This window comes from Arachis hypogaea, chromosome 3 (assembly GCF_003086295.3).
Source record: "Arachis hypogaea cultivar Tifrunner chromosome 3, arahy.Tifrunner.gnm2.J5K5, whole genome shotgun sequence".
Lineage (NCBI taxonomy): Eukaryota > Viridiplantae > Streptophyta > Magnoliopsida > Fabales > Fabaceae > Arachis > Arachis hypogaea.
In genome coordinates, this window is record NC_092038.1 from 49650529 (window position 1) to 49670814 (window position 20286).

At 38.6% G+C, this 20286-nt stretch overlaps 2 long non-coding RNA genes across 2 annotated transcripts; both read right to left on the reverse strand.

The window, feature by feature from the left end:
- Nucleotides 1-1151: 1151 nt before the first annotated feature.
- Nucleotides 1152-4910, reverse strand: LOC112790534 (uncharacterized). Its single transcript, XR_003196667.3, has 4 exons — nucleotides 4222-4910; nucleotides 3953-4120; nucleotides 3728-3872; nucleotides 1152-1390 (listed from the first exon to the last, which is right to left on the reverse strand). It is a non-coding gene; the product is annotated as an uncharacterized lncRNA (long non-coding RNA).
- A 3540-nt stretch (nucleotides 4911-8450) lies between these two features.
- LOC112790535 (uncharacterized) lies at nucleotides 8451-12278 on the reverse strand. The gene is made up of 4 exons (XR_003196668.3): nucleotides 11594-12278; nucleotides 11325-11492; nucleotides 11100-11244; nucleotides 8451-8689 (listed from the first exon to the last, which is right to left on the reverse strand). It is a non-coding gene; the product is annotated as an uncharacterized lncRNA (long non-coding RNA).
- Nucleotides 12279-20286: the final 8008 nt, after the last annotated feature.

Consider the following 20286-nt stretch of genomic DNA (forward strand, 5'->3'; position numbering starts at 1 on the left):
CAATTCTCCATCAAATGAAAAGCCCACTCCAAATTCTAAAAATCAAAAATAGAAAGTGTATAAATAGGACTTAGTTTGATTTAGATAGGACTTTTGGCTTACACTTATTTTCACTTTTGAATTTTCATTAGTTTTGAGCTTTGAATTGAGAACTGGGATTGAGAGCTGAGTTCTCTCCTCCTTGTTCTCACTTTTGATTTTCTTGCTTTCTGTTTATGAATTGTGGATAGAAATTGAAGAAATTCTATTTCAATCCTTGATCTATAATTCATCTTTGTTCTCTTCTGCATAATTCTAAGGAATTGTGGATTGGATTTAGATTTCTGATTACATTTTCAAGTCTTCTGCTACTTTTGCTATCTTCCTTTGGATCTTGAATTGAGTTTTTGAAGAGTTCCATTGATTCAAATTCTGAGAATCATCTCTCACTCTTCCTCTCAATTGATCTAAGGATTGGATCTAAATCTTCCTTATTGTTTTCATCTTTCTTTCCTTCTGTAAATTGTTCTTTGTTGGATCAAGGAAGGTAGTGAGATCTAGACTTAGTTTTCTAGTCTCTTGACCCCTGAGATCTGCATTTTCATTTTAGTTCATCTGCTGAATGCTTCTTCAAGCTAATTCACTTCTCTGTTTAAGATCTATTTCAATTCAAGTCATCCTTTATTCTTCTGCTTGTTGCAATTTACTTTTCTTTGTTTAAATTCTGCAATCCCAACTCCCTGAGCCCTCTATCATTCATGTAATTTATATTTCTTGCACTCTAAGTTTCTGTCCTTTACTTTACTTGTCCTTCAAGATTCAGCTATTTTACTTTTTGTCTCTCTAATTCACTGCAATTTCCCCTCTCCGTTTATAATTCATGCAATTTAGCTTCTGTTTACTATAAATTACTCAAATCAACTCTTGTTTGCTTGACTAAATCAACCACTAAACTAAAATTGCTCAATCCTTCAATCCCTGTGGGATCGACCTCACTCATGTGAGTTATTATTACTTGATGCGACCCGGTATGTAACACCCTAACTACCAAAGCTCACGCTTCCAGCTGCGCAACTCTGATAGCTCGGACATTACGACGACACTTATACTAATTAATACTAAAATATGAGCCTGTTTAAAACTTTAAACCGCAATACCGCTCCCAAAAATACTTTCGTTCGACAAAGAACATCCATAGATACCATACAACTTACAAAAACTCTTACAAGATACATCCATATATATACATACATATATATAAGTAATATTACAAACATTAACCAATACAATTCCTATCCCTCTTACAGAATATATCAAGATAAAGGCGAGGGTACAATAAATAATAACTAAGGTCATACAGAGCATCACAACAATAACTAAATAAATTCTTCGTAACTTCTGCGCCCATATCCTGAAAGGGGAAAAATGTAAGGGGTGAGAACATCATCCTCGAAAGGGTTCTCAGTAGAGGGTTTTTGGGAATTACTGTAATAGGATACATGAAGATAGACCGTACCAGTGATTAATAACCATCTTATGCCTCTTTTCAAAAACAACAGTTTACAATAAAAGTAAAGTCAGAAATCTTTTCTGAAAGAGGAACTGTTCAATTCTCAAAACATCAAAGCATTTCAAAAAGGTTTATCTATACTGAGCCAAAATGACCTTTCATATCTTATTCCAAACCAGAACCACAAAACTGAAATCAACCATCGGTCCATCTCATTCAACCACGGCTCTAGGCCCAAACAATCCAACCACAACCAATCCACCACAATCCAACAGAGTCCCAGATGCAAACACAAGTAGGAAGATGCAAACACAACAAACAGTTATTGCAAGTAGAACAATTAGCAGTTAATCACATAGGCAAACCAAGTACAATATGCATACCCAAACAATGTCACATAGATGCATATGATGCATGCCTGTCCCTAGTGGCTGATGATATCATCTGTCGGTTATAGAGCCAACCCGACAAGTCCTGGTAGCTAACCATTGGACTGTCCCTCTGTCGCGCATCCCCAACTCGAGTTATACTCATCATAAACTTGATCATAAACATGATCCATATCCATCACCCTCACTGGTGAATATTTTGGGGGCGAGCTCATCCGGGACTTTCACAGTGCCCGGCCACACTTACGACATAGGGTCAACAGAGTATCAAGTCTCAACCTGGAGCACGTGGTGGCTAGCCACTGCTACTACCCAGGGAAACCCTCATCTCCGATAGTGGAAGTGCAAACATCACAACTTATCAATATCTCAGCATAAATGCTTTCATTCTCAATCATGGATCAACATCCATCTCAGCCATCCGGCTCACGGTTCAATCCAGAACCAGCCAATATTAATAATCACACACAGCCATTCCGGCTCACGGTTCAATCCAGAACCAGCCAATATTCATATCATTCAAAGCCATTCCACTCACCAAAACAGATTCCACATTCCAATCATCAACCTTTCCAAACATCTCTTTTTTTTTTTTTTTTTTTTTTTTCTCAATCATCTCAGCTCATAGCAATTTACTCAAAGTGAGTTCCCTTTTAAAACAGAGCCACTCTCGGCATTCTCTTTCCAAACTTCCAAACCATGGCAAGTTAAGGATTTATTTCAAAGCATTCAAAATCACCCATCCAACAATGGGATTTTATAACAAAAGTTTCTCGGCAGAGTCCCAAGTCTTTAGGGAAGGTCAACCTATATCAATTCCTTAAAATTCATTGAAACTCTTAAAATCATAGATTCTCGGTTCAAGTAAATAAAACTGAATTTACTATAAAACTGGCCATACAAAATCACAAGTTCCAACCCGGTCCAAAAATCAACTCATTGAAACGGAACCGGTTCATTTGAATCAAACCGCTTTCAGATTTCTTTTTGGAACCCATTTTTCCAACTCTTCCAAAATGCCTCAAACTTGATTACTCAATCAAAAGTCTAGGTTCCTTTAAAAATCACTAAAAACTCCTTTTTATATTGAAATCAATATTAAAGCATCATTCTTTCCTTCAGTGATACAAACGGTAACAATAGTTCAATTCTAAATAAGCCAAACTCAACATATAAGGTTCATCAAGTAAATTAAGCTTGAAAACATAAATATCCCCTTAATAAATCAAATAATACAATTTCTCGAATTCAACCCTTTTTAAATAACCTTTCAAACAAGACTAAGGTTTTATAAAAATTTCGGCAGCACCTCCCCTAAAACTTGGACTTTTGCCACCCGGTTCGGGTCCCAACCAAACCATTTCTCATTCCTTTTCAACAGCTCAAAACCAGAAATCAATTTAAAGCAAGCCAAATCCAACAATCGCCTCAGTGGCGTATCTCAAGGATACCATTCAAAATCAACTCAATATCAATCGATATAACTCATTTCCAAAGCTTTAAAGAAACGGTTCAATAACAAATCATTTGTCCAAAACCAAATCAATTAAAATAAACCAGGCTGAATTCAAAAGAGCATTCGACTTTTCACATCATTGAAATAATTGACTCAATTCAAACCAATCCTCAACGGTTTAAACTCAAATTTCAAATCTTTAAAGAATCAACTTCAAAACATTATATTTCACAAAGCCGCACAACAACTCAGCCAAACCAACATTCATAATCATTCAAGTCAATCAAATAATACATAAGGCAGATACAATCACCAAATACACAATATCTCACATCAGTATCCATATGTAATAATTCCAATATACAAAACATAGTTTTTGAAAAGCGCCCCTACCTCAAAACGCAATTCCATAACTCAAACGCGCCACAAGAAGTCTCTATCAACCTGAAGTTACCGGCAGCTCACATCACAGCTTTGTTCACTTTCGCGGCAGCAATTACAACCCTTACGCGCAACATGTGGCTCCGATAGCTTAATCCTAGAAAATATTATTATTGCGAAACCTTAAAACACATCATGGGATATGAACTGGCAAGGCCTCGAGGCAGAAGTACTTACGGTAACTAAAGAATACTGACCGAACCAAAGAACACAAGCCTCAGCGATGGTTCCATTAGTAGTTCCAGCAACAGATGAAGCAGTCCCCAAAACGAATACTACTTGTAACATAAATCTCCAAACAGAGCCAGCAACCATCTCCAGTAAAGGCAGCGACAATGCAACTTACTAGAACCATTTTATTCAATACAACTAGTGTCAGCAACAATGCTTCTAGGTAGGAATGAATTGATGGAACAAGAGAGAATCGGAAACAGGGTAAGGCTTACCTAACAGCAGCGATTCCAAATGGAGCCAGGGCAAGATCAGAGCAACACTAACTCCACAGCGGCAGTGTCGCCTGGTCAGAATCCAAAACCCAGGAGCAGAGGCAGAAAGGCATCTCCTTTCCCTGATTCACGCGGCGCTGTTCTTCGTGGTGCTCAATCGGCGATGGCATGAGCTCCGGCGGCAGTGGACTATGGAGAGGTCAACAGCGGCGAGGCAAGGCGCGGTGGTGACGCAGCTGGCGGTGGCTCTAACAGCGGCGACAGCAGCAACGTCCTCCACCCCCGCGCGGGTGCCCTCTGATCGTGGATCTCCGAGAACAACGATGACGGCGCGGCCACACAGAACGGCGACAGTGACTTCTCCTCCTCGCGACGGCGACGGGTCGGGACGGGCGGATCTGCGGGGATGAGTCAGACCCGCGCCTCCTCTTCCCGCGACTAAGCTCCCTCACTCCCGTTCTTCCTTTGGTGTGCCATGGCGGCGGCGGCTGGCAACTCGGCGGCGACGGCAATGCCCACCATTGCTAGCCATGCCTTTCTTCCTCCCCTGCCTCCCTCTGCTTTCCCCCCGTTTCTTTCTAGCCCTTTCTTTCTTTTGCTTTCATTTTGTTTGCAGCTGCTGCTGCTGTTAGGGTGCTGGTGTGGTTGAAAGGGAACCAGGCAGGGTTTTTAGGGTTAGGGCTTCTCTTTCAAAAATTAGGGTTATGGGCATTTTAGTAATTTCAAATAAAAATAGGGATATTATAGTAATTAGAAATAAATTCTAATCCATTAATAATAATGTATAAAAATAATATTTGCTCATCAATTTCATAAATTATTTTCAATAAAATGTCCCCACCAAATAATTAGAAATAATATACTTATTTTCCAAAATAACAACAGTAATATTTGAAATATTACTTATCTAATCCAAATCATGTAAAATCCCTATTATTTCATAACTGCCAAATTTATAATCTAAATATAGAAAATAATTCAACAATTATAAAATTGGATAATAATCATAACTCATCTTAAATCCAATAAATCAAAACTTGCCTTAATTACCTTTAATAAAATAATTTCTGAAATTAAGGCTATAAATAACCATATGATTTGAGACTTGATCATAATAAGACTTTTCAAAAGTTTTGGGTCTTACATTCTACCCACCTTATAAAAATTTTTGCCCTCGAAAATTGATACAAAACGAAGGAATTTTCATAACAGTTCATTCTTGAACACATTTAAGAAATAAGCAAAAATGTCTCAACATATAAACATATATACGGTTTTCAAATACTTTGATTATCATATGCATAAGGATGCAAAGGTAGAAGTGTGAGTGCAAAGCAAACATTACAAGGTAGGCTCAATGCAAAAAGGTGACATGGGTCAAACATGTGATAGTAAGGCAAGGCATTGAAGGTTATAAAACAGGATGAGGTTACAACGACGTGCTCAACATCTGCACACTAACCTCATCTCAACCTCGAAGCCTTAACCTTCTAACTCCATCAGGCACTTTACAATCTCATGGCCGATCATAAGCCTAACGATCGCAAACCCGCTCGCAAGAAATAAATCACCTACAACTCAACGTTGCACACCTACCGCTTCACCTTCCGTATACATATATCACGTCCTAAAGAACTAACGCATCGCGTAACTACGTCTACAAGTCGCACGTGATATCAAAACAATTCTCGAGTCTACTCAGAAGGATACAAGATCATAGAAAGGAGAGTCAAATGTCAAGGATAGTACTCATAGATCTGAGGGAATATATCCAATCCCAAACAACAAGGATGATCAAGCAAATGAAGTTTGCTAGAAATGAATCAACTGACAACCTCAAAGATGACCCTTGGATCAAGGAAATTCAATAAGACCAATACGCAGAAAAATCAGTGCATCAGTTTGAAACAATTTCAAGTTGAGCCGAAGAAGCATGAGGTTTATAGAAAAGAATATCTCAGACCCAAGACAAAACTCACAGAAATCAAGAGCATGATTAAAATACTTCCGAATGCATTGTTCACAAAAGAATCGAAAACTTGCAAAAAAATCACTTCGCAATCTGAAAGAGAAGTTAAACAATAAACATCCTTCAAGAGAGTAACAAAAGCATAAACGTGGCTTTACTTCAATACAATTTCATGTTGAAGTAGATTATGTAGAATTCCAAAAACAAAATGCACACAACTTTGGCTAAGAGCTAAAATATTTCCTCAAATATTTTAGAAAGATAATTAGATGCACGACTTAACCAAAAGCAGTTCATAAAAACTCGGAAGTAATCAAATGCTTGTTCATAATTCTCAAAATTTCATATTCAAACAAGCGTGTATAACATTTGTAGCAAGTACAAAAGAGGAAGTTAAACTCTTTTAGAAAAGAAACTCCGAAGTAAAAATTTGTTTACAATTTGGTAAAGGAAATAAGTGGTGCGTTACAAACGAATCGGTTTCCACTAAACAAGGAAACTTTTCAAAATCTCATTTAAAATAGCGCATGCCAACTTTAAGAACAATTTCGTCAAAATCGAATAATGGTTTCACTCTCAATCAAGTAACAGGGAATAGATTCAGTTTAGAATTTCTTCAAAGAGAATTCAAAACTTCTTTAAAAATTCAAAACAAGACTCCAAAAGTATAGTTGAAATCACCATTTCAAAAGGATGTTCAAGGATATTAGGATGTACTTGAAAAGGAGTCAAGCCATACAAGAAAGGATCTTAAACCAAAGTAGTTCAAACAAGATTCACTAGGCATGAGTCATCAAACAAGCTTTCAATTGATCCAAAAGAATACAAAAGTCATAAGAAAAAGACAACTCAATCATTAGTAATTTCTCAAGGATAAATCTTTGACTAAAAACTTTTGTAAAGATAATGAGAGGATATATAAATGATGCACTATTTTGAAACGAATCAAACTAACTCACATAAGAATGAGATTCACAAGATTGGAAAAACCAAGATCAATGGTAATGTTCACAAATTGTAAAAGATTAGTTAAAATAAGGTCAAGTATGATATTCATGTACATGGAAGGTTTAGTAGAGAATTTAGTCCGTTCATAGGAAGAAAGCTATGAGTCCAACACTCTCAAAAGAACAACAATGGCATAAATCATATAGCATGCTAAATCAAACTCAATTCAAAATAAGTTAAGTAAAGCTTATCAAATGAGACTCAACTGGGATAAAAGTGAAAAAGCTTTCCTTTCCAAAATTTTGAAAAATATCCAAATACCTAATCAAATGAAGATGTGCGTTGGAACCGTAGTAAAATTACTAGAAAGTCAAATTGTATTTTAAAGTAAATGTAGTTCCGTAAACCAGTAAAAGCATAGGCGGGATATTAGGAATAAATAGTTGTCAAACTGTATAAGAAATCTCAAAGTTTTATACATAGATAAATATATATCTAATCAACAGCAATTTTTATAAAATCTCAATTGGCTGTACTCACTGTCAAATAAGAGAAAAACTAAATCAATAATTTCTCTAATAATGGACTCAGAATCTCAGAGTTAAAAGGCACAGCGCATCATGACAAGTTCAAAGCTATATCAAAGAATACTTGAATCAAGAAGGACTCAAATAGAGAAAGGTAGATACAACAAGGATTTCAACCAAGCATATGCACTTAAGATCAAACAGGAATGCATATGAATAGAAGAATGAAGTTGAAAAATCAAGCTACCTTTCAAAAGAACTAGCAACAAGAACTTCAAGTTAGAATATGAAAGAACAGGCCGACTCGAACAAAATTCAAGACACACAACTGAATAGCCTCGAGAAAAAGTTTCCAACGTTCCCAAAACTCGCGATTCGCTTTACTCAAAACTCGGATTTCATCTATGATAACCCATCAGTGCTTTCATATACATAATTCACTAGTATTAAGCCGGCCAAACTTAATATTAGGAGTTATGCAATGCAAGACTAACAGCGTTAAATCAATAGATCGTCATGTGCATAAAGCTCTAATTCTCGTCATTCGACGAGACCTAATACATGACAAACACTCAGAGTATGCAATTCAAGCATAGTCAGTCCATTCCTCAGGCTCTACAGGAAGAACTGCTCTGATACCATAATGTAACACCCTAACTACCAAAGCTCACGCTTCCGGCTGCGCAATTCTGATAGCTCGGACATTACGACGACACTTATACTAATTAATACTAAAATATGAGCCTGTTTAAAACTTTAAACCACAATACCGCTCCCAAAAATACTTTCGTTCGACAAAGAACATCCATAGATACCATACAACTTACAAAAACTCTTACAAGATACATCCATATATATACATACATATATATAAGTAATATTACAAACATTAACCAATACAATTCCTATCCCTCTTACAGAATATATCAAGATAAAGACGAGGGTACAATAAATAATAACTAAGGTCATACAGAGCATCACAACAATAACTAAATAAATTCTTCGTAACTTCTGCGCCCATATCCTGAAAGGGGAAAAATGTAAGGGGTGAGAACATCATCCTCGAAAGGGTTCTCAGTAGAGGGTTTTTGGGAATTACTGTAATAGGATACATGAAGATAGACCGTACCAGTGATTAATAACCATCTTATGCCTCTTTTCAAAAACAACAGTTTACAATAAAAGTAAAGTCAGAAATCTTTTCTGAAAGAGGAACTGTTCAATTCTCAAAACATCAAAGCATTTCAAAAAGGTTTATCTATACTGAGCCAAAATGACCTTTCATATCTTATTCCAAACCAGAACCACAAAACTGAAATCAACCATCGGTCCATCTCATTCAACCACGGCTCTAGGCCCAAACAATCCAACCACAACCAATCCACCACAATCCAACAGAGTCCCAGATGCAAACACAAGTAGGAAGATGCAAACACAACAAACAGTTATTGCAAGTAGAACAATTAGCAGTTAATCACATAGGCAAACCAAGTACAATATGCATACCCAAACAATGTCACATAGATGCATATGATGCATGCCTGTCCCTAGTGGCTGATGATATCATCTGTCGGTTATAGAGCCAACCCGACAAGTCCTGGTAGCTAACCATTGGACTGTCCCTCTGTCGCGCATCCCCAACTCGAGTTATACTCATCATAAACTTGATCATAAACATGATCCATATCCATCACCCTCACTGGTGAATATTTTGGGGGCGAGCTCATCCGGGACTTTCACAGTGCCCGGCCACACTTACGACATAGGGTCAACAGAGTATCAAGTCTCAACCTGGAGCACGTGGTGGCTAGCCACTGCTACTACCCAGGGAAACCCTCATCTCCGATAGTGGAAGTGCAAACATCACAACTTATCAATATCTCAGCATAAATGCTTTCATTCTCAATCATGGATCAACATCCATCTCAGCCATCCGGCTCACGGTTCAATCCAGAACCAGCCAATATTAATAATCACACACAGCCATTCCGGCTCACGGTTCAATCCAGAACCAGCCAATATTCATATCATTCAAAGCCATTCCGGCTCACAACAAAACAGCACTTCCACATTCAAAATCATCAAATTATGAAATCGGCATTTAAGCCATAAATCATTTTCTCAATTCATTTCACTTTGAAATCAAGTTTCAACTCTTTTCAGCCTTGGCTTTAGAAATCTCGTTTCTCAAATCATCTCAGGCTCATAAGCCAAATTTACTCAAAGTGAGTTCCCTTTTTAAAACAGAGCCACTCTCGGCATTCTCTTTCCAAACTTCCAAACCATGGCAAGTTAAGGATTTATTTCAAAGCATTCAAAATCACCCATCCAACAATGGGATTTTATAACAAAAGTTTCTCGGCAGAGTCCCAAGTCTTTAGGGAAGGTCAACCTATATCAATTCCTTAAAATTCATTGAAACTCTTAAAATAATAGATTCTCGGTTCAAGTAAATAAAACTGAATTTACTATAAAACTCGCCATACAAAATCACAAGTTCCAACCCGGTCCAAAAATCAACTCATTGAAACGGAACCGGTTCATTTGAATCAAACCGCTTTCAGATTTCTTTTTGGAACCCATTTTTCCAACTCTTCCAAAATGCCTCAAACTTGATTACTCAATCAAAAGTCTAGGTTCCTTTAAAAATCACTAAAAACTCCTTTTTATATTGAAATCAATATTAAAGCATCATTCTTTCCTTCAGTGATACAAACGGTAACAATAGTTCAATTCTAAATAAGCCAAACTCAACATATAAGGTTCATCAAGTAAATTAAGCTTGAAAACATAAATATCCCCTTAATAAATCAAATAATACAATTTCTCGAATTCAACCCTTTTTAAATAACCTTTCAAACAAGACTAAGGTTTTATAAAAATTTCGGCAGCACCTCCCCTAAAACTTGGACTTTTGCCACCCGGTTCGGGTCCCAACCAAACCATTTCTCATTCCTTTTCAACAGCTCAAAACCAGAAATCAATTTAAAGCAAGCCAAATCCAACAATCGCCTCAGTGGCGTATCTCAAGGATACCATTCAAAATCAACTCAATATCAATCGATATAACTCATTTCCAAAGCTTTAAAGAAACGGTTCAATAACAAATCATTTGTCCAAAACCAAATCAATTAAAATAAACCAGGCTGAATTCAAAAGAGCATTCGACTTTTCACATCATTGAAATAATTGACTCAATTCAAACCAATCCTCAACGGTTTAAACTCAAATTTCAAATCTTTAAAGAATCAACTTCAAAACATTATATTTCACAAAGCCGCACAACAACTCAGCCAAACCAACATTCATAATCATTCAAGTCAATCAAATAATACACAAGGCAGATACAATCACCAAATACACAATATCTCACATCAGTATCCATATGTAATAATTCCAATATACAAAACATAGTTTTTGAAAAGCGCCCCTACCTCAAAACGCAATTCCATAACTCAAACGCGCCACAAGAAGTCTCTATCAACCTGAAGTTACCGGCAGCTCACATCACAGCTTTGTTCACTTTCGCGGCAGCAATTACAACCCTTACGCGCAACATGTGGCTCCGATAGCTTAATCCTAGAAAATATTATTATTGCGAAACCTTAAAACACATCATGGGATATGAACTGGCAAGGCCTCGAGGCAGAAGTACTTACGGTAACTAAAGAATACTGACCGAACCAAAGAACACAAGCCTCAGCGATGGTTCCATTAGTAGTTCCAGCAACAGATGAAGCAGTCCCCAAAACGAATACTACTTGTAACATAAATCTCCAAACAGAGCCAGCAACCATCTCCAGTAAAGGCAGCGACAATGCAACTTACTAGAACCATTTTATTCAATACAACTAGTGTCAGCAACAATGCTTCTAGGTAGGAATGAATTGATGGAACAAGAGAGAATCGGAAACAGGGTAAGGCTTACCCAACAGCAGCGATTCCAAATGGAGCCAAGGCAAGATCAGAGCAACACTAACTCCACAGCGGCAGTGTCGCCTGGTCAGAATCCAAAACCCAGGAGCAGAGGCAGAAAGGCATCTCCTTTCCCTGATTCACGCGGCGCTGTTCTTCGTGGTGCTCAATCGGCGATGGCATGAGCTCCGGCGGCAGTGGACTATGGAGAGGTCAACAGCGGCGAGGCAAGGCGCGGTGGTGACGCAGCTGGCGGTGGCTCTAACAGCGGCGACAGCAGCAACGTCCTCCACCCCCGCGCGGGCGCCCTCTGATCGTGGATCTCCGAGAACAACGATGACGGCGCGGCCACACAGAACGGCGACAGGGACTTCTCCTCCTCGCGACGGCGACGGGTCGGGACGGGCGGATCTGCGGGGATGAGTCAGACCCGCGCCTCCTCTTCCCGCAACTAAGCTCCCTCACTCCCGTTCTTCCTTTGGTGTGCCATGGCGGCGGCGGCTGGCAACTCGGCGGCGACGGCAATGCCCACCATTGCTAGCCATGCCTCTCTTCCTCCCCTGCCTCCCTCTGCTTTCCCCCCGTTTCTTTCTAGCCCTTTCTTTCTTTTGCTTTCATTTTGTTTGCAGCTGCTGCTGCTGTTAGGGTGCTGGTGTGGTTGAAAGGGAACCGGGTAGGGTTTTTAGGGTTAGGGCTTCTCTTTCAAAAATTAGGGTTATGGGCATTTTAGTAATTTCAAATAAAAATAGGGATATTATAGTAATTAGAAATAAATTTTAATCCATTAATAATAATGTATAAAAATAATATTTTCTCATCAATTTCATAAATTATTTTCAATAAAATGTCCCCACCAAATAATTAGAAATAATATACTTATTTTCCAAAATAACAACAGTAATATTTGAAATATTACTTATCTAATCCAAATCATGTAAAATCCCTATTATTTCATAACTGCCAAATTTATAATCTAAATATAGAAAATAATTCAATAATTATAAAATTGGATAATAATCATATCTCATCTTAAATCCAATAAATCAAAACTTGCCTTAATTACCTTTAATAAAATAATTTCTGAAATTAAGGCTATAAATAACCATATGATTTGAGACTTGATCATAATAAGACTTTTCAAAAGTTTTGGGTCTTACACGGTACACTTGTCGGTTAGATTTGTGTGTTTGGAAATTCGTTTTTCCACAAAAACACCATCAAGTTTTTGGCGTCGTTGTCAGGGATTGAAATAGATTGACAATGATTAAGTAAGGTGGTGGTCTAGATTAAGCACTTTTTTTTATTTTTTCTTTATTTTTACTAAGCACATTAACTGTTTGATACATTGTGTCACCTAACTCTCTAACCACATTCTAGCATTAGAATGTCCAAATTTCATTTGGTTTGTTTGTGATTTTTACAAGTCATGGAGGCTGAGGTGCATGAAGAGGGAGTGAGCAACAATACCTAGCCTGCAAGAAGGGTGTTGGCCTCTTACACTATCCCCAATCCCAGACATTATGGGATTAGCATCCTCACCCCAAATGTTCAGGAAAATAACTTTGAGTTGAAGTCTCAACTAATCACCTTGGTGCAGAATAATTGTGCTTATGGAGGTGGCCCTCTTGAAGACCCCAACCAATATTTGTCTATTTTCTTAAGGATTTGTGAAACAGTCAAGACAAATGGGGTTCATCCTGACATTTATAAATTACTTATGTTCCCATTTTCCTTGAGGGGCAATGCTACTCAATGGCTGGAAACCTTTTCCAAAGAGAGCATCAACAATTGGGATGAATTGGTGAGCAAATTTCTAGCCAAGTTCTACCCACCTCATAGGGTAATCAAGCTGAAAACAAAGGTGCAAACATTCATTCAAATGGATGGAGAGTCGCTGTATGATGCCTGTGAGAGATACAAGGCCTTAATCAGGAAGTGTCCCCCAAAAATGTTTAGTGAGTGGGATAGACTCTAAAACTTCTATGAAGGGTTGACCCAGAAAGCTCAAGAAGTATTAGATCATTCAGCAGGAGGCTCATTGCAGCTAATGAAGACAGCAGAGGAAGCCCAAAACCTCATAGAGATGGTGGCAAACAACCAATACTTCTTTGCTCATCAAAGACAACGCCAACCAGCCCAGAGAATGGGTGTATTGGAGCTGGAAGGTGTGGATACCATCTTCAAAGTGATGCATCAACAAATTTAGCAACAATTTGAGCAGATGGCTAAGAAAATTGATGGAATGCAAATCGCTGCAGTAAATACACAAAGCCAATCTCAAACCTGACATGGGTGGAAGTAATCTGAAGAAAGTTTTGGGACATTCAATTATGAGCAACAAAGCCCTGAGCAGGTGCAATGCATGAATAACACTTCAAGTTCATCTCAACACAATTTTCATGGTGATGCACACAAGACACTCTGGAAGACTCATTCTAATTCAAGGTGGGGTGAGCATCAGAATCAAGGACAAAGGGACTTCAACTCTGGTAGCCTCAGAAACACAAACAACCACAACCATTCATCCAATAATACTAACCAATTCAAAAGTTCACAAAATACATATCACCAACCTCATAAAAACTCACAAAACCACCAGAATAACTTGTCCACATCCACATTCTACCCACAAAATACCCTCGCAAATGGTTCAAATAATTTCCAACAACAACCATCTCACTTTACACAACCACAACCAAATCCAGACTCTCAAAGAATCTCTAGTCTAGAGATGATGATGGAGAAGCTCATGAAAAATTAAGAAGAAGCAAGAAAAGATCAAAAGATGGCAAGCAAAAACCAAGAGACCTCAATTAGAAACCTTGAGAGACACATGGGACAATTGGCTAAGCAAATTTTAGAAATGGGTGAGAAGAGAGCAAATACCTTCCCCAATGTCACTGAAGAACACCCAAGGGACAAAGGAAAAGCTACAAAGTGGGAGGAGTGCAAGGCAATCACAGTGGGAAGTGAGAAGACTATGAAGAAGGAAGCCATCAATCAGGAAAAACACAACAGAGAAGTTCCACAAGAAGAAATAGAGAAAAAAAGTGAAAAGGATCAGACAACCAAGAAGGCACAAATCTCAAAGGGAGACAAGAACATCCTTGAATCACAACTACAAGAGAAGAAGGATGAGAGGAGGGCATATGTCCCCAACCTTCCATACTCTCAGAGGTTCAAAAAAGAGAATAAGGATAAGTAATACTCGAAATTCTTGGACATATTCAAGACACTCAGCATCAATATTCCATTCTTAAAAGCACTTAAATAGATGCCATTGTATGCCAAATTTATGAAAGAAGTGCTAACAAAGAAAAGATCCCTGAAGGAAGGACAGATTGTTGAGATGACAAAGGAATGTAGTGCTATCCTCCAAAGAGAGTTGCCAGAAAAGAAAGATGATCCTGGGAGTTTTTACATACCTTGCACCATAGGAAACATAACAATTGAGAAGTCATTCTGTGACCTCGGTGCAAGCATAAACTTGATGCCTCTGTCTCTAATGAGGAAACTTCAAATTTCTGAGCTGAAGTCCACACGAATAGTTCTCCAAATGGCTAACAAATCCACTAAGCAAGCACTGGGAGTTGTGGAGAATGTGTTGGTAAAAGTGGGAAAATTCTTTCTCCCTGCTGACTTTGTTATCTCAGATATAGAAGAGGACCCTAACACTCTCATCATCCTGGGGAGGCCTTTCCTAGCTACGGGCAGAGCATTGATAGATGTTGAAAAAGGGGAATTGTTGCTAAGAGTGCATGATGAGCACCTAGCCTTCCATGTTTTTAAAACCTTGCATGAGCCCATTCAAGAAGAAAATTTTATGAAGGATAAGGTCAGAAATCAAAGTTTGAAGGAGGCAGTCAATGAGTTAACTCCAAGCTTCTAAATCCATGCTTGAAAGAAGTAGAGATGGTGCAACAGACCAAAGAAATCAAGGAGGAACTAGATCCAAAACCCCCAGATGAGAAATTCAACACCCCAGATAAAGAACCACCAAGGCAGGGAATATCTTTTGATAAAGAAAAGAAGAAGAGGCCAAGAGGGTGGAGAAACAAGAAGATCCATACTGAAGGCTTTTCACCAGGGGATAAAGTAGTGTTAAACACCCAACCAATGAAGGTGTCTCCACAAGTGTCTGAATACTACACTGTGAACCGGGTCCTTTCACTTGAACACCTAGAGATAATCAAAGAGGAGACCGGAAGGAAGTTCACAGTAAGAGGAGAAAAACTGAGGCACTATGATTTTCAACCTCCATGATCAAAGAATGAAGGATGTCAAGCTAATGATAATAAAAAAGTGCTTGTTGGGAGGTAACCCAACCTGAGGTAGTTCACTTTTCATAGCTATTTCAATGAAAAGGTTAATTAGACTTATCTATATTGCAAAGAGCTAAGTTTGGTATTACACACCAAAATAAATTAAGGGAGAATGAAGGATTCTAAGTTTGGTGTTCCACCAAAATCTCATTTAAAAGCACATTCTCACCTTTTGCATACATGGCTGCTAGCTCCGAGCAATCAGATAAACCAATTAACCAATTGTTTACTTTTTAGTTTTTCTAGTTTTTATTGCCTTTAGCAAAGATAAAAGGATTTCACATATGGTTAACTTGTTGCATCAGAGGCAGTGGCAGGGAATTAAGTTTGGTGTTCCCACACCAAAATAAATCCAAAAGACACACTCAATTCATGCATACTAACCATTCACTTAAGGGCTTGAGAAGCAAGCAACTTTTGAGATTTATGCAGGAAATTAGCCAACATTTGAAGACAATTTGTATTATGACTCAAAAGGGATACAACAGGAGGAGGAATGAAAAGCTGCAATCCAAAAGGTTGTGTCTGCACTTAATCCTTGTTGTTGAAGTACTTTAAATTGGAAATTCTTCTATGTCTTGCTAAAGTGTTCATTTAGTTGCAAGTGGAATTATTTGTCAAGAATGCTGATTTGCATAATGCTTGTTATCCATTACTTACTTTGAATTTTGTTTTGTTTTCCATATGCTTGAATAAAAGAGAAATGTTTGAATTAGGAAAGAGAAATGTTTGAATTAGGAAGTAAATATCCAATGTTGCATAAGTTAGAATGAAAGTTAGTGGTGGTATTTGTTGATTTAATGCATGGCTCATGAAATAAATGCTGCATAATGATATGTTCTTTGAAGAAGGAACTAGTTTGCTGTTATAAATGCTTGTATCAGTAAAGATCCCTTGAGAATAAAATAAAACAGAAAGAAAAAGAAAGAGAAAAAGCCAAAAGTGGCAAAGAAAACAAACAATAAGGCTAGGCACCAATAGCTTGGACCCTAGGACACATGCCTGTGGTGTTTTTGTACTAGGATATGCTTGGACAAGTAAGTTCTGAGGAGTATTTTAAAACTTGGCCACTTAGATCAACTGATTTGGGATTGCCAACTGAAAGTCCACAATAAAGAACAACCTAGCTACAAAAGACTTAATTATCCAAAGAGATGCTGCGCATCAATGATCCTAGGAAGAAAAGGGTGAGCCATGTGTCTGTGGTGAAGGAATGTTGAGCAAAAATTTAAGCCAAAGGCTGCTGCAACATTTGCCACCAAGCCTTCAAAGAATAATAAGCTCTCTGAGCAAAACAAGGAAAGAAAAGTCAGCAAGGGAACAAGCGAAAAAATGAAACCTTATAGCAGCAAGCTTAGTAAGCCTTTGAGGGAATATCTCTTATGTAACAGCAAGCAATAATTGAGTTATCATTGTCTGCATAAAAACTCCATGAACCAAGTTCAACTATTTGCTTAATAAGGATATGCATGCTTCACTTTTTCAGTTCATTTCCTCTTATGTTTGATGCTTGCTTGGGGACAAGCAAGATTTAAGTTTGGTGTTGTGATGACAAGTCATCATATACCTATTTTTTTTAGCTAATTTCACTTGTTTCATTAGTTTTTATGCACTTTCTTACATCATAAGTAAGTGATTTGGAGTGAAATTGCATGATTTCCTTAAATCAATCAACCACCCTTTAATTGACACAAAATCATAAAATTTGAGCTAAAATTAATTGGTTTTTAAATAAATTTAAGCTTTGTGAATTTTGTGATGCTTTGATCGGTTGTTTTGATTGCTTGTAGGAGAAGAAACGGTTGAAAAAGGAATTTTGGACACGCTTTTTGAAGAAAAAGCACGCTTTAGACCTTAGGCCACGCTTTGGAAAGCGTAACCTAAGGAACCAAAAGTGTGGCGCATTGCGACCCAAGAAACCAAAAGCATGGGCAAGGGAGCAAGGAGTAGCGCAGCATCACCCAAGGAAACAAAGGCACTAGCGCTAAGTTAACTTAGTTAACTGAGCGCCCAAGAGAAAGGAGAAAAGCATTGGCACTCAATTAACTCATCTTACCTTTTTCGTGCCTTTGGAGAAAGAAATCAAGGTGCAAGCAAGCAAAAGTGGGGGAGCCAAGTCTCGAACCGTGTACATGAGGGGACCAAGGGAGCGCTACTTACTATTCTTCACCAAGGGAAATTAGCCAAAAAGTAACCACCAGGATTCGAACAAGGGAGCCCTCTCTTGCAAGGAAGGAGTGCTACCACTTGGCCAAGGAAATAAGCACCGAAGTGCACTCCTCAAGGCTCGAACCAAGTGCCTCAAGCCCACCAAACAAGGCGCTACACAAAGAGAAGGGGTGCTCAGTTAAAACATTTTAACTGAGCGCTACCTTGATTGCATGCATCAAGCTTTGTGTGGACCCAATCAGGTAGCTTTATTGTTGATTTTGATTATTTCCAACCTATAGCATTCCGAGTTGCTATCTTCCGACTTTGTAATTTAACTTTCTACTTTCTTTTGCAAAAATGGTGAAGAAAAGTTCCAGCTCTTCCTACCAGAAAGTACAGGATGCCAAGAAGAGGTCTCGGGCCCGAGTTGATGCTGCCAGGGCTGCTAGCACTCTTCCTCCTCTTCCTCCACCTCCTTATCCTCACAACTTGGGGACTTCCTCTCGTCCCATTATGGTATCCTCTTCTTCTGCTTCTTCTCTTCCTCCTCCTCCTCCCCGATCTTCCCCTAAACCCGAGAAGAAGAAGCGTAAGACTTCAGAGTCTGGCTCTTCTTTTTCTAGGGAAGCTAATTTTGATGGACCTAAGTTCATTTGAAATCATATCTATCCTTATACTCGGATTAATATGGATGATATTTCTGTTCTAAACCATCTTAATTTCTTGGTTCAGGGGAGTGTTCGTGCGGCTGGAGTATGTACAAAACTTCTTGATATTTTGGAGAAGACTCTCCTTAGCTCTTTGAGTTCCACCCAGAAGGTTGAAGAGCTAGATGGGAGGGTCTTCCTTTATCAGGAATAGGAAAAAAGGCTGAAGGGGGAGGTCCCTGAGTTAATAGAGGAGATGATTTGGCTTTGGGAGAGGGAGAAGAAATTGATGGGCCAGTGTGCCATGGGGGAGGGCCTCAAGGAAAAGGCAGAACAAAATTACGTCAGGCTCTTCGGGGAGAACCTTGATTTGAAAAAAGAGTTGTCAGGATGTCGGGAGGCTTTCCAGGACTTGGAGGATTCGGTGGCCGAAGGTTCAGAGGAGGCTTCGAGGGTCTTTAAGGAACATGTTGGAGTTATTGCTCCCGACTTGGACCTTTCCTCCTGGTGGACGAAATTGTGATCACTATTTTGTGCCTTTTGGTATCATTGTAAAATTATGGAATTTAAGAAATTGGCATGAGTGGACACAATTCCGTTCAACTAACCAGCAAGTGTACTGGGTCGTCCAAGTAATACCTTACGTGAGTAAGGGTCGAATCCACAGAGATTATTGGTTTGAAGCAATCAATATTTATTTTATTAATCTTAGTCAGGATATCAATAGGATTATTTGGATTAAAAGTGAAATTACTAGATTTGATTATAAAAATAAAAGAGGGAACAATGTTACTTTGATTTGCAGCACTGGAGAATATGTTGGAGTTTTGGAGATGCTTTATCCTTTGAATTTCTACTTTTCCTTGAGATCCTCTTCTCACACGCAGGTTCCTTCCATGGCAAGCTCTATGTAGGGTGTCACCGTTGTCAGTGGCTACTTCCCATCCTCGCAGTGAAAACTATGCTCACGCACTCTGTCACAGTACGGCTAATCACCGGTTGGTTCCCGCTCCTACTGGAATAGAATCACTCTTTTGCGTCTGTCACTAACGCCCAGCAGGTTAAAGTTTGAAGCACGTCACAGTCATTCAATCCCGGAATCCTACTCGGAATACCACAGATAAGGTTTAGACTTTCCGGATTCTCATGAATGCCGCCATCCATCTAGCTTATACCACGAAGATTCTGTTGGGGAATCTAAGAGATATTTATTCAATCTGATGTAGAACGGAGGTGGTTGTCAGGCACACGTTCATGGGTTGAGGAAGGTGATGAGTGTCACGGATCATCACCTTCTCCACAATTAAGCGCGAATAAACATCTTAGATAAGAACAAGCGTGTTTGAATGGAAAACAAAGGAATTGTATTAAATCATCGAGACGCTGCAGAGCTCCTCACCCCCAACAATGGAGTTTAGAGACTCATGCCGTCACAAAGTATGTAATTCAGATCTGAAAATGTCATGAGGTACAAGATAAGTCTGTAAAAGTTGTTTAAATAGTAAACTAGTACCCTAGGTTTACAAAAAATGAATAAACTAAGATAATTGGTGCAGAAATCCACTTCTGGGGCCCACTTGGTGTGT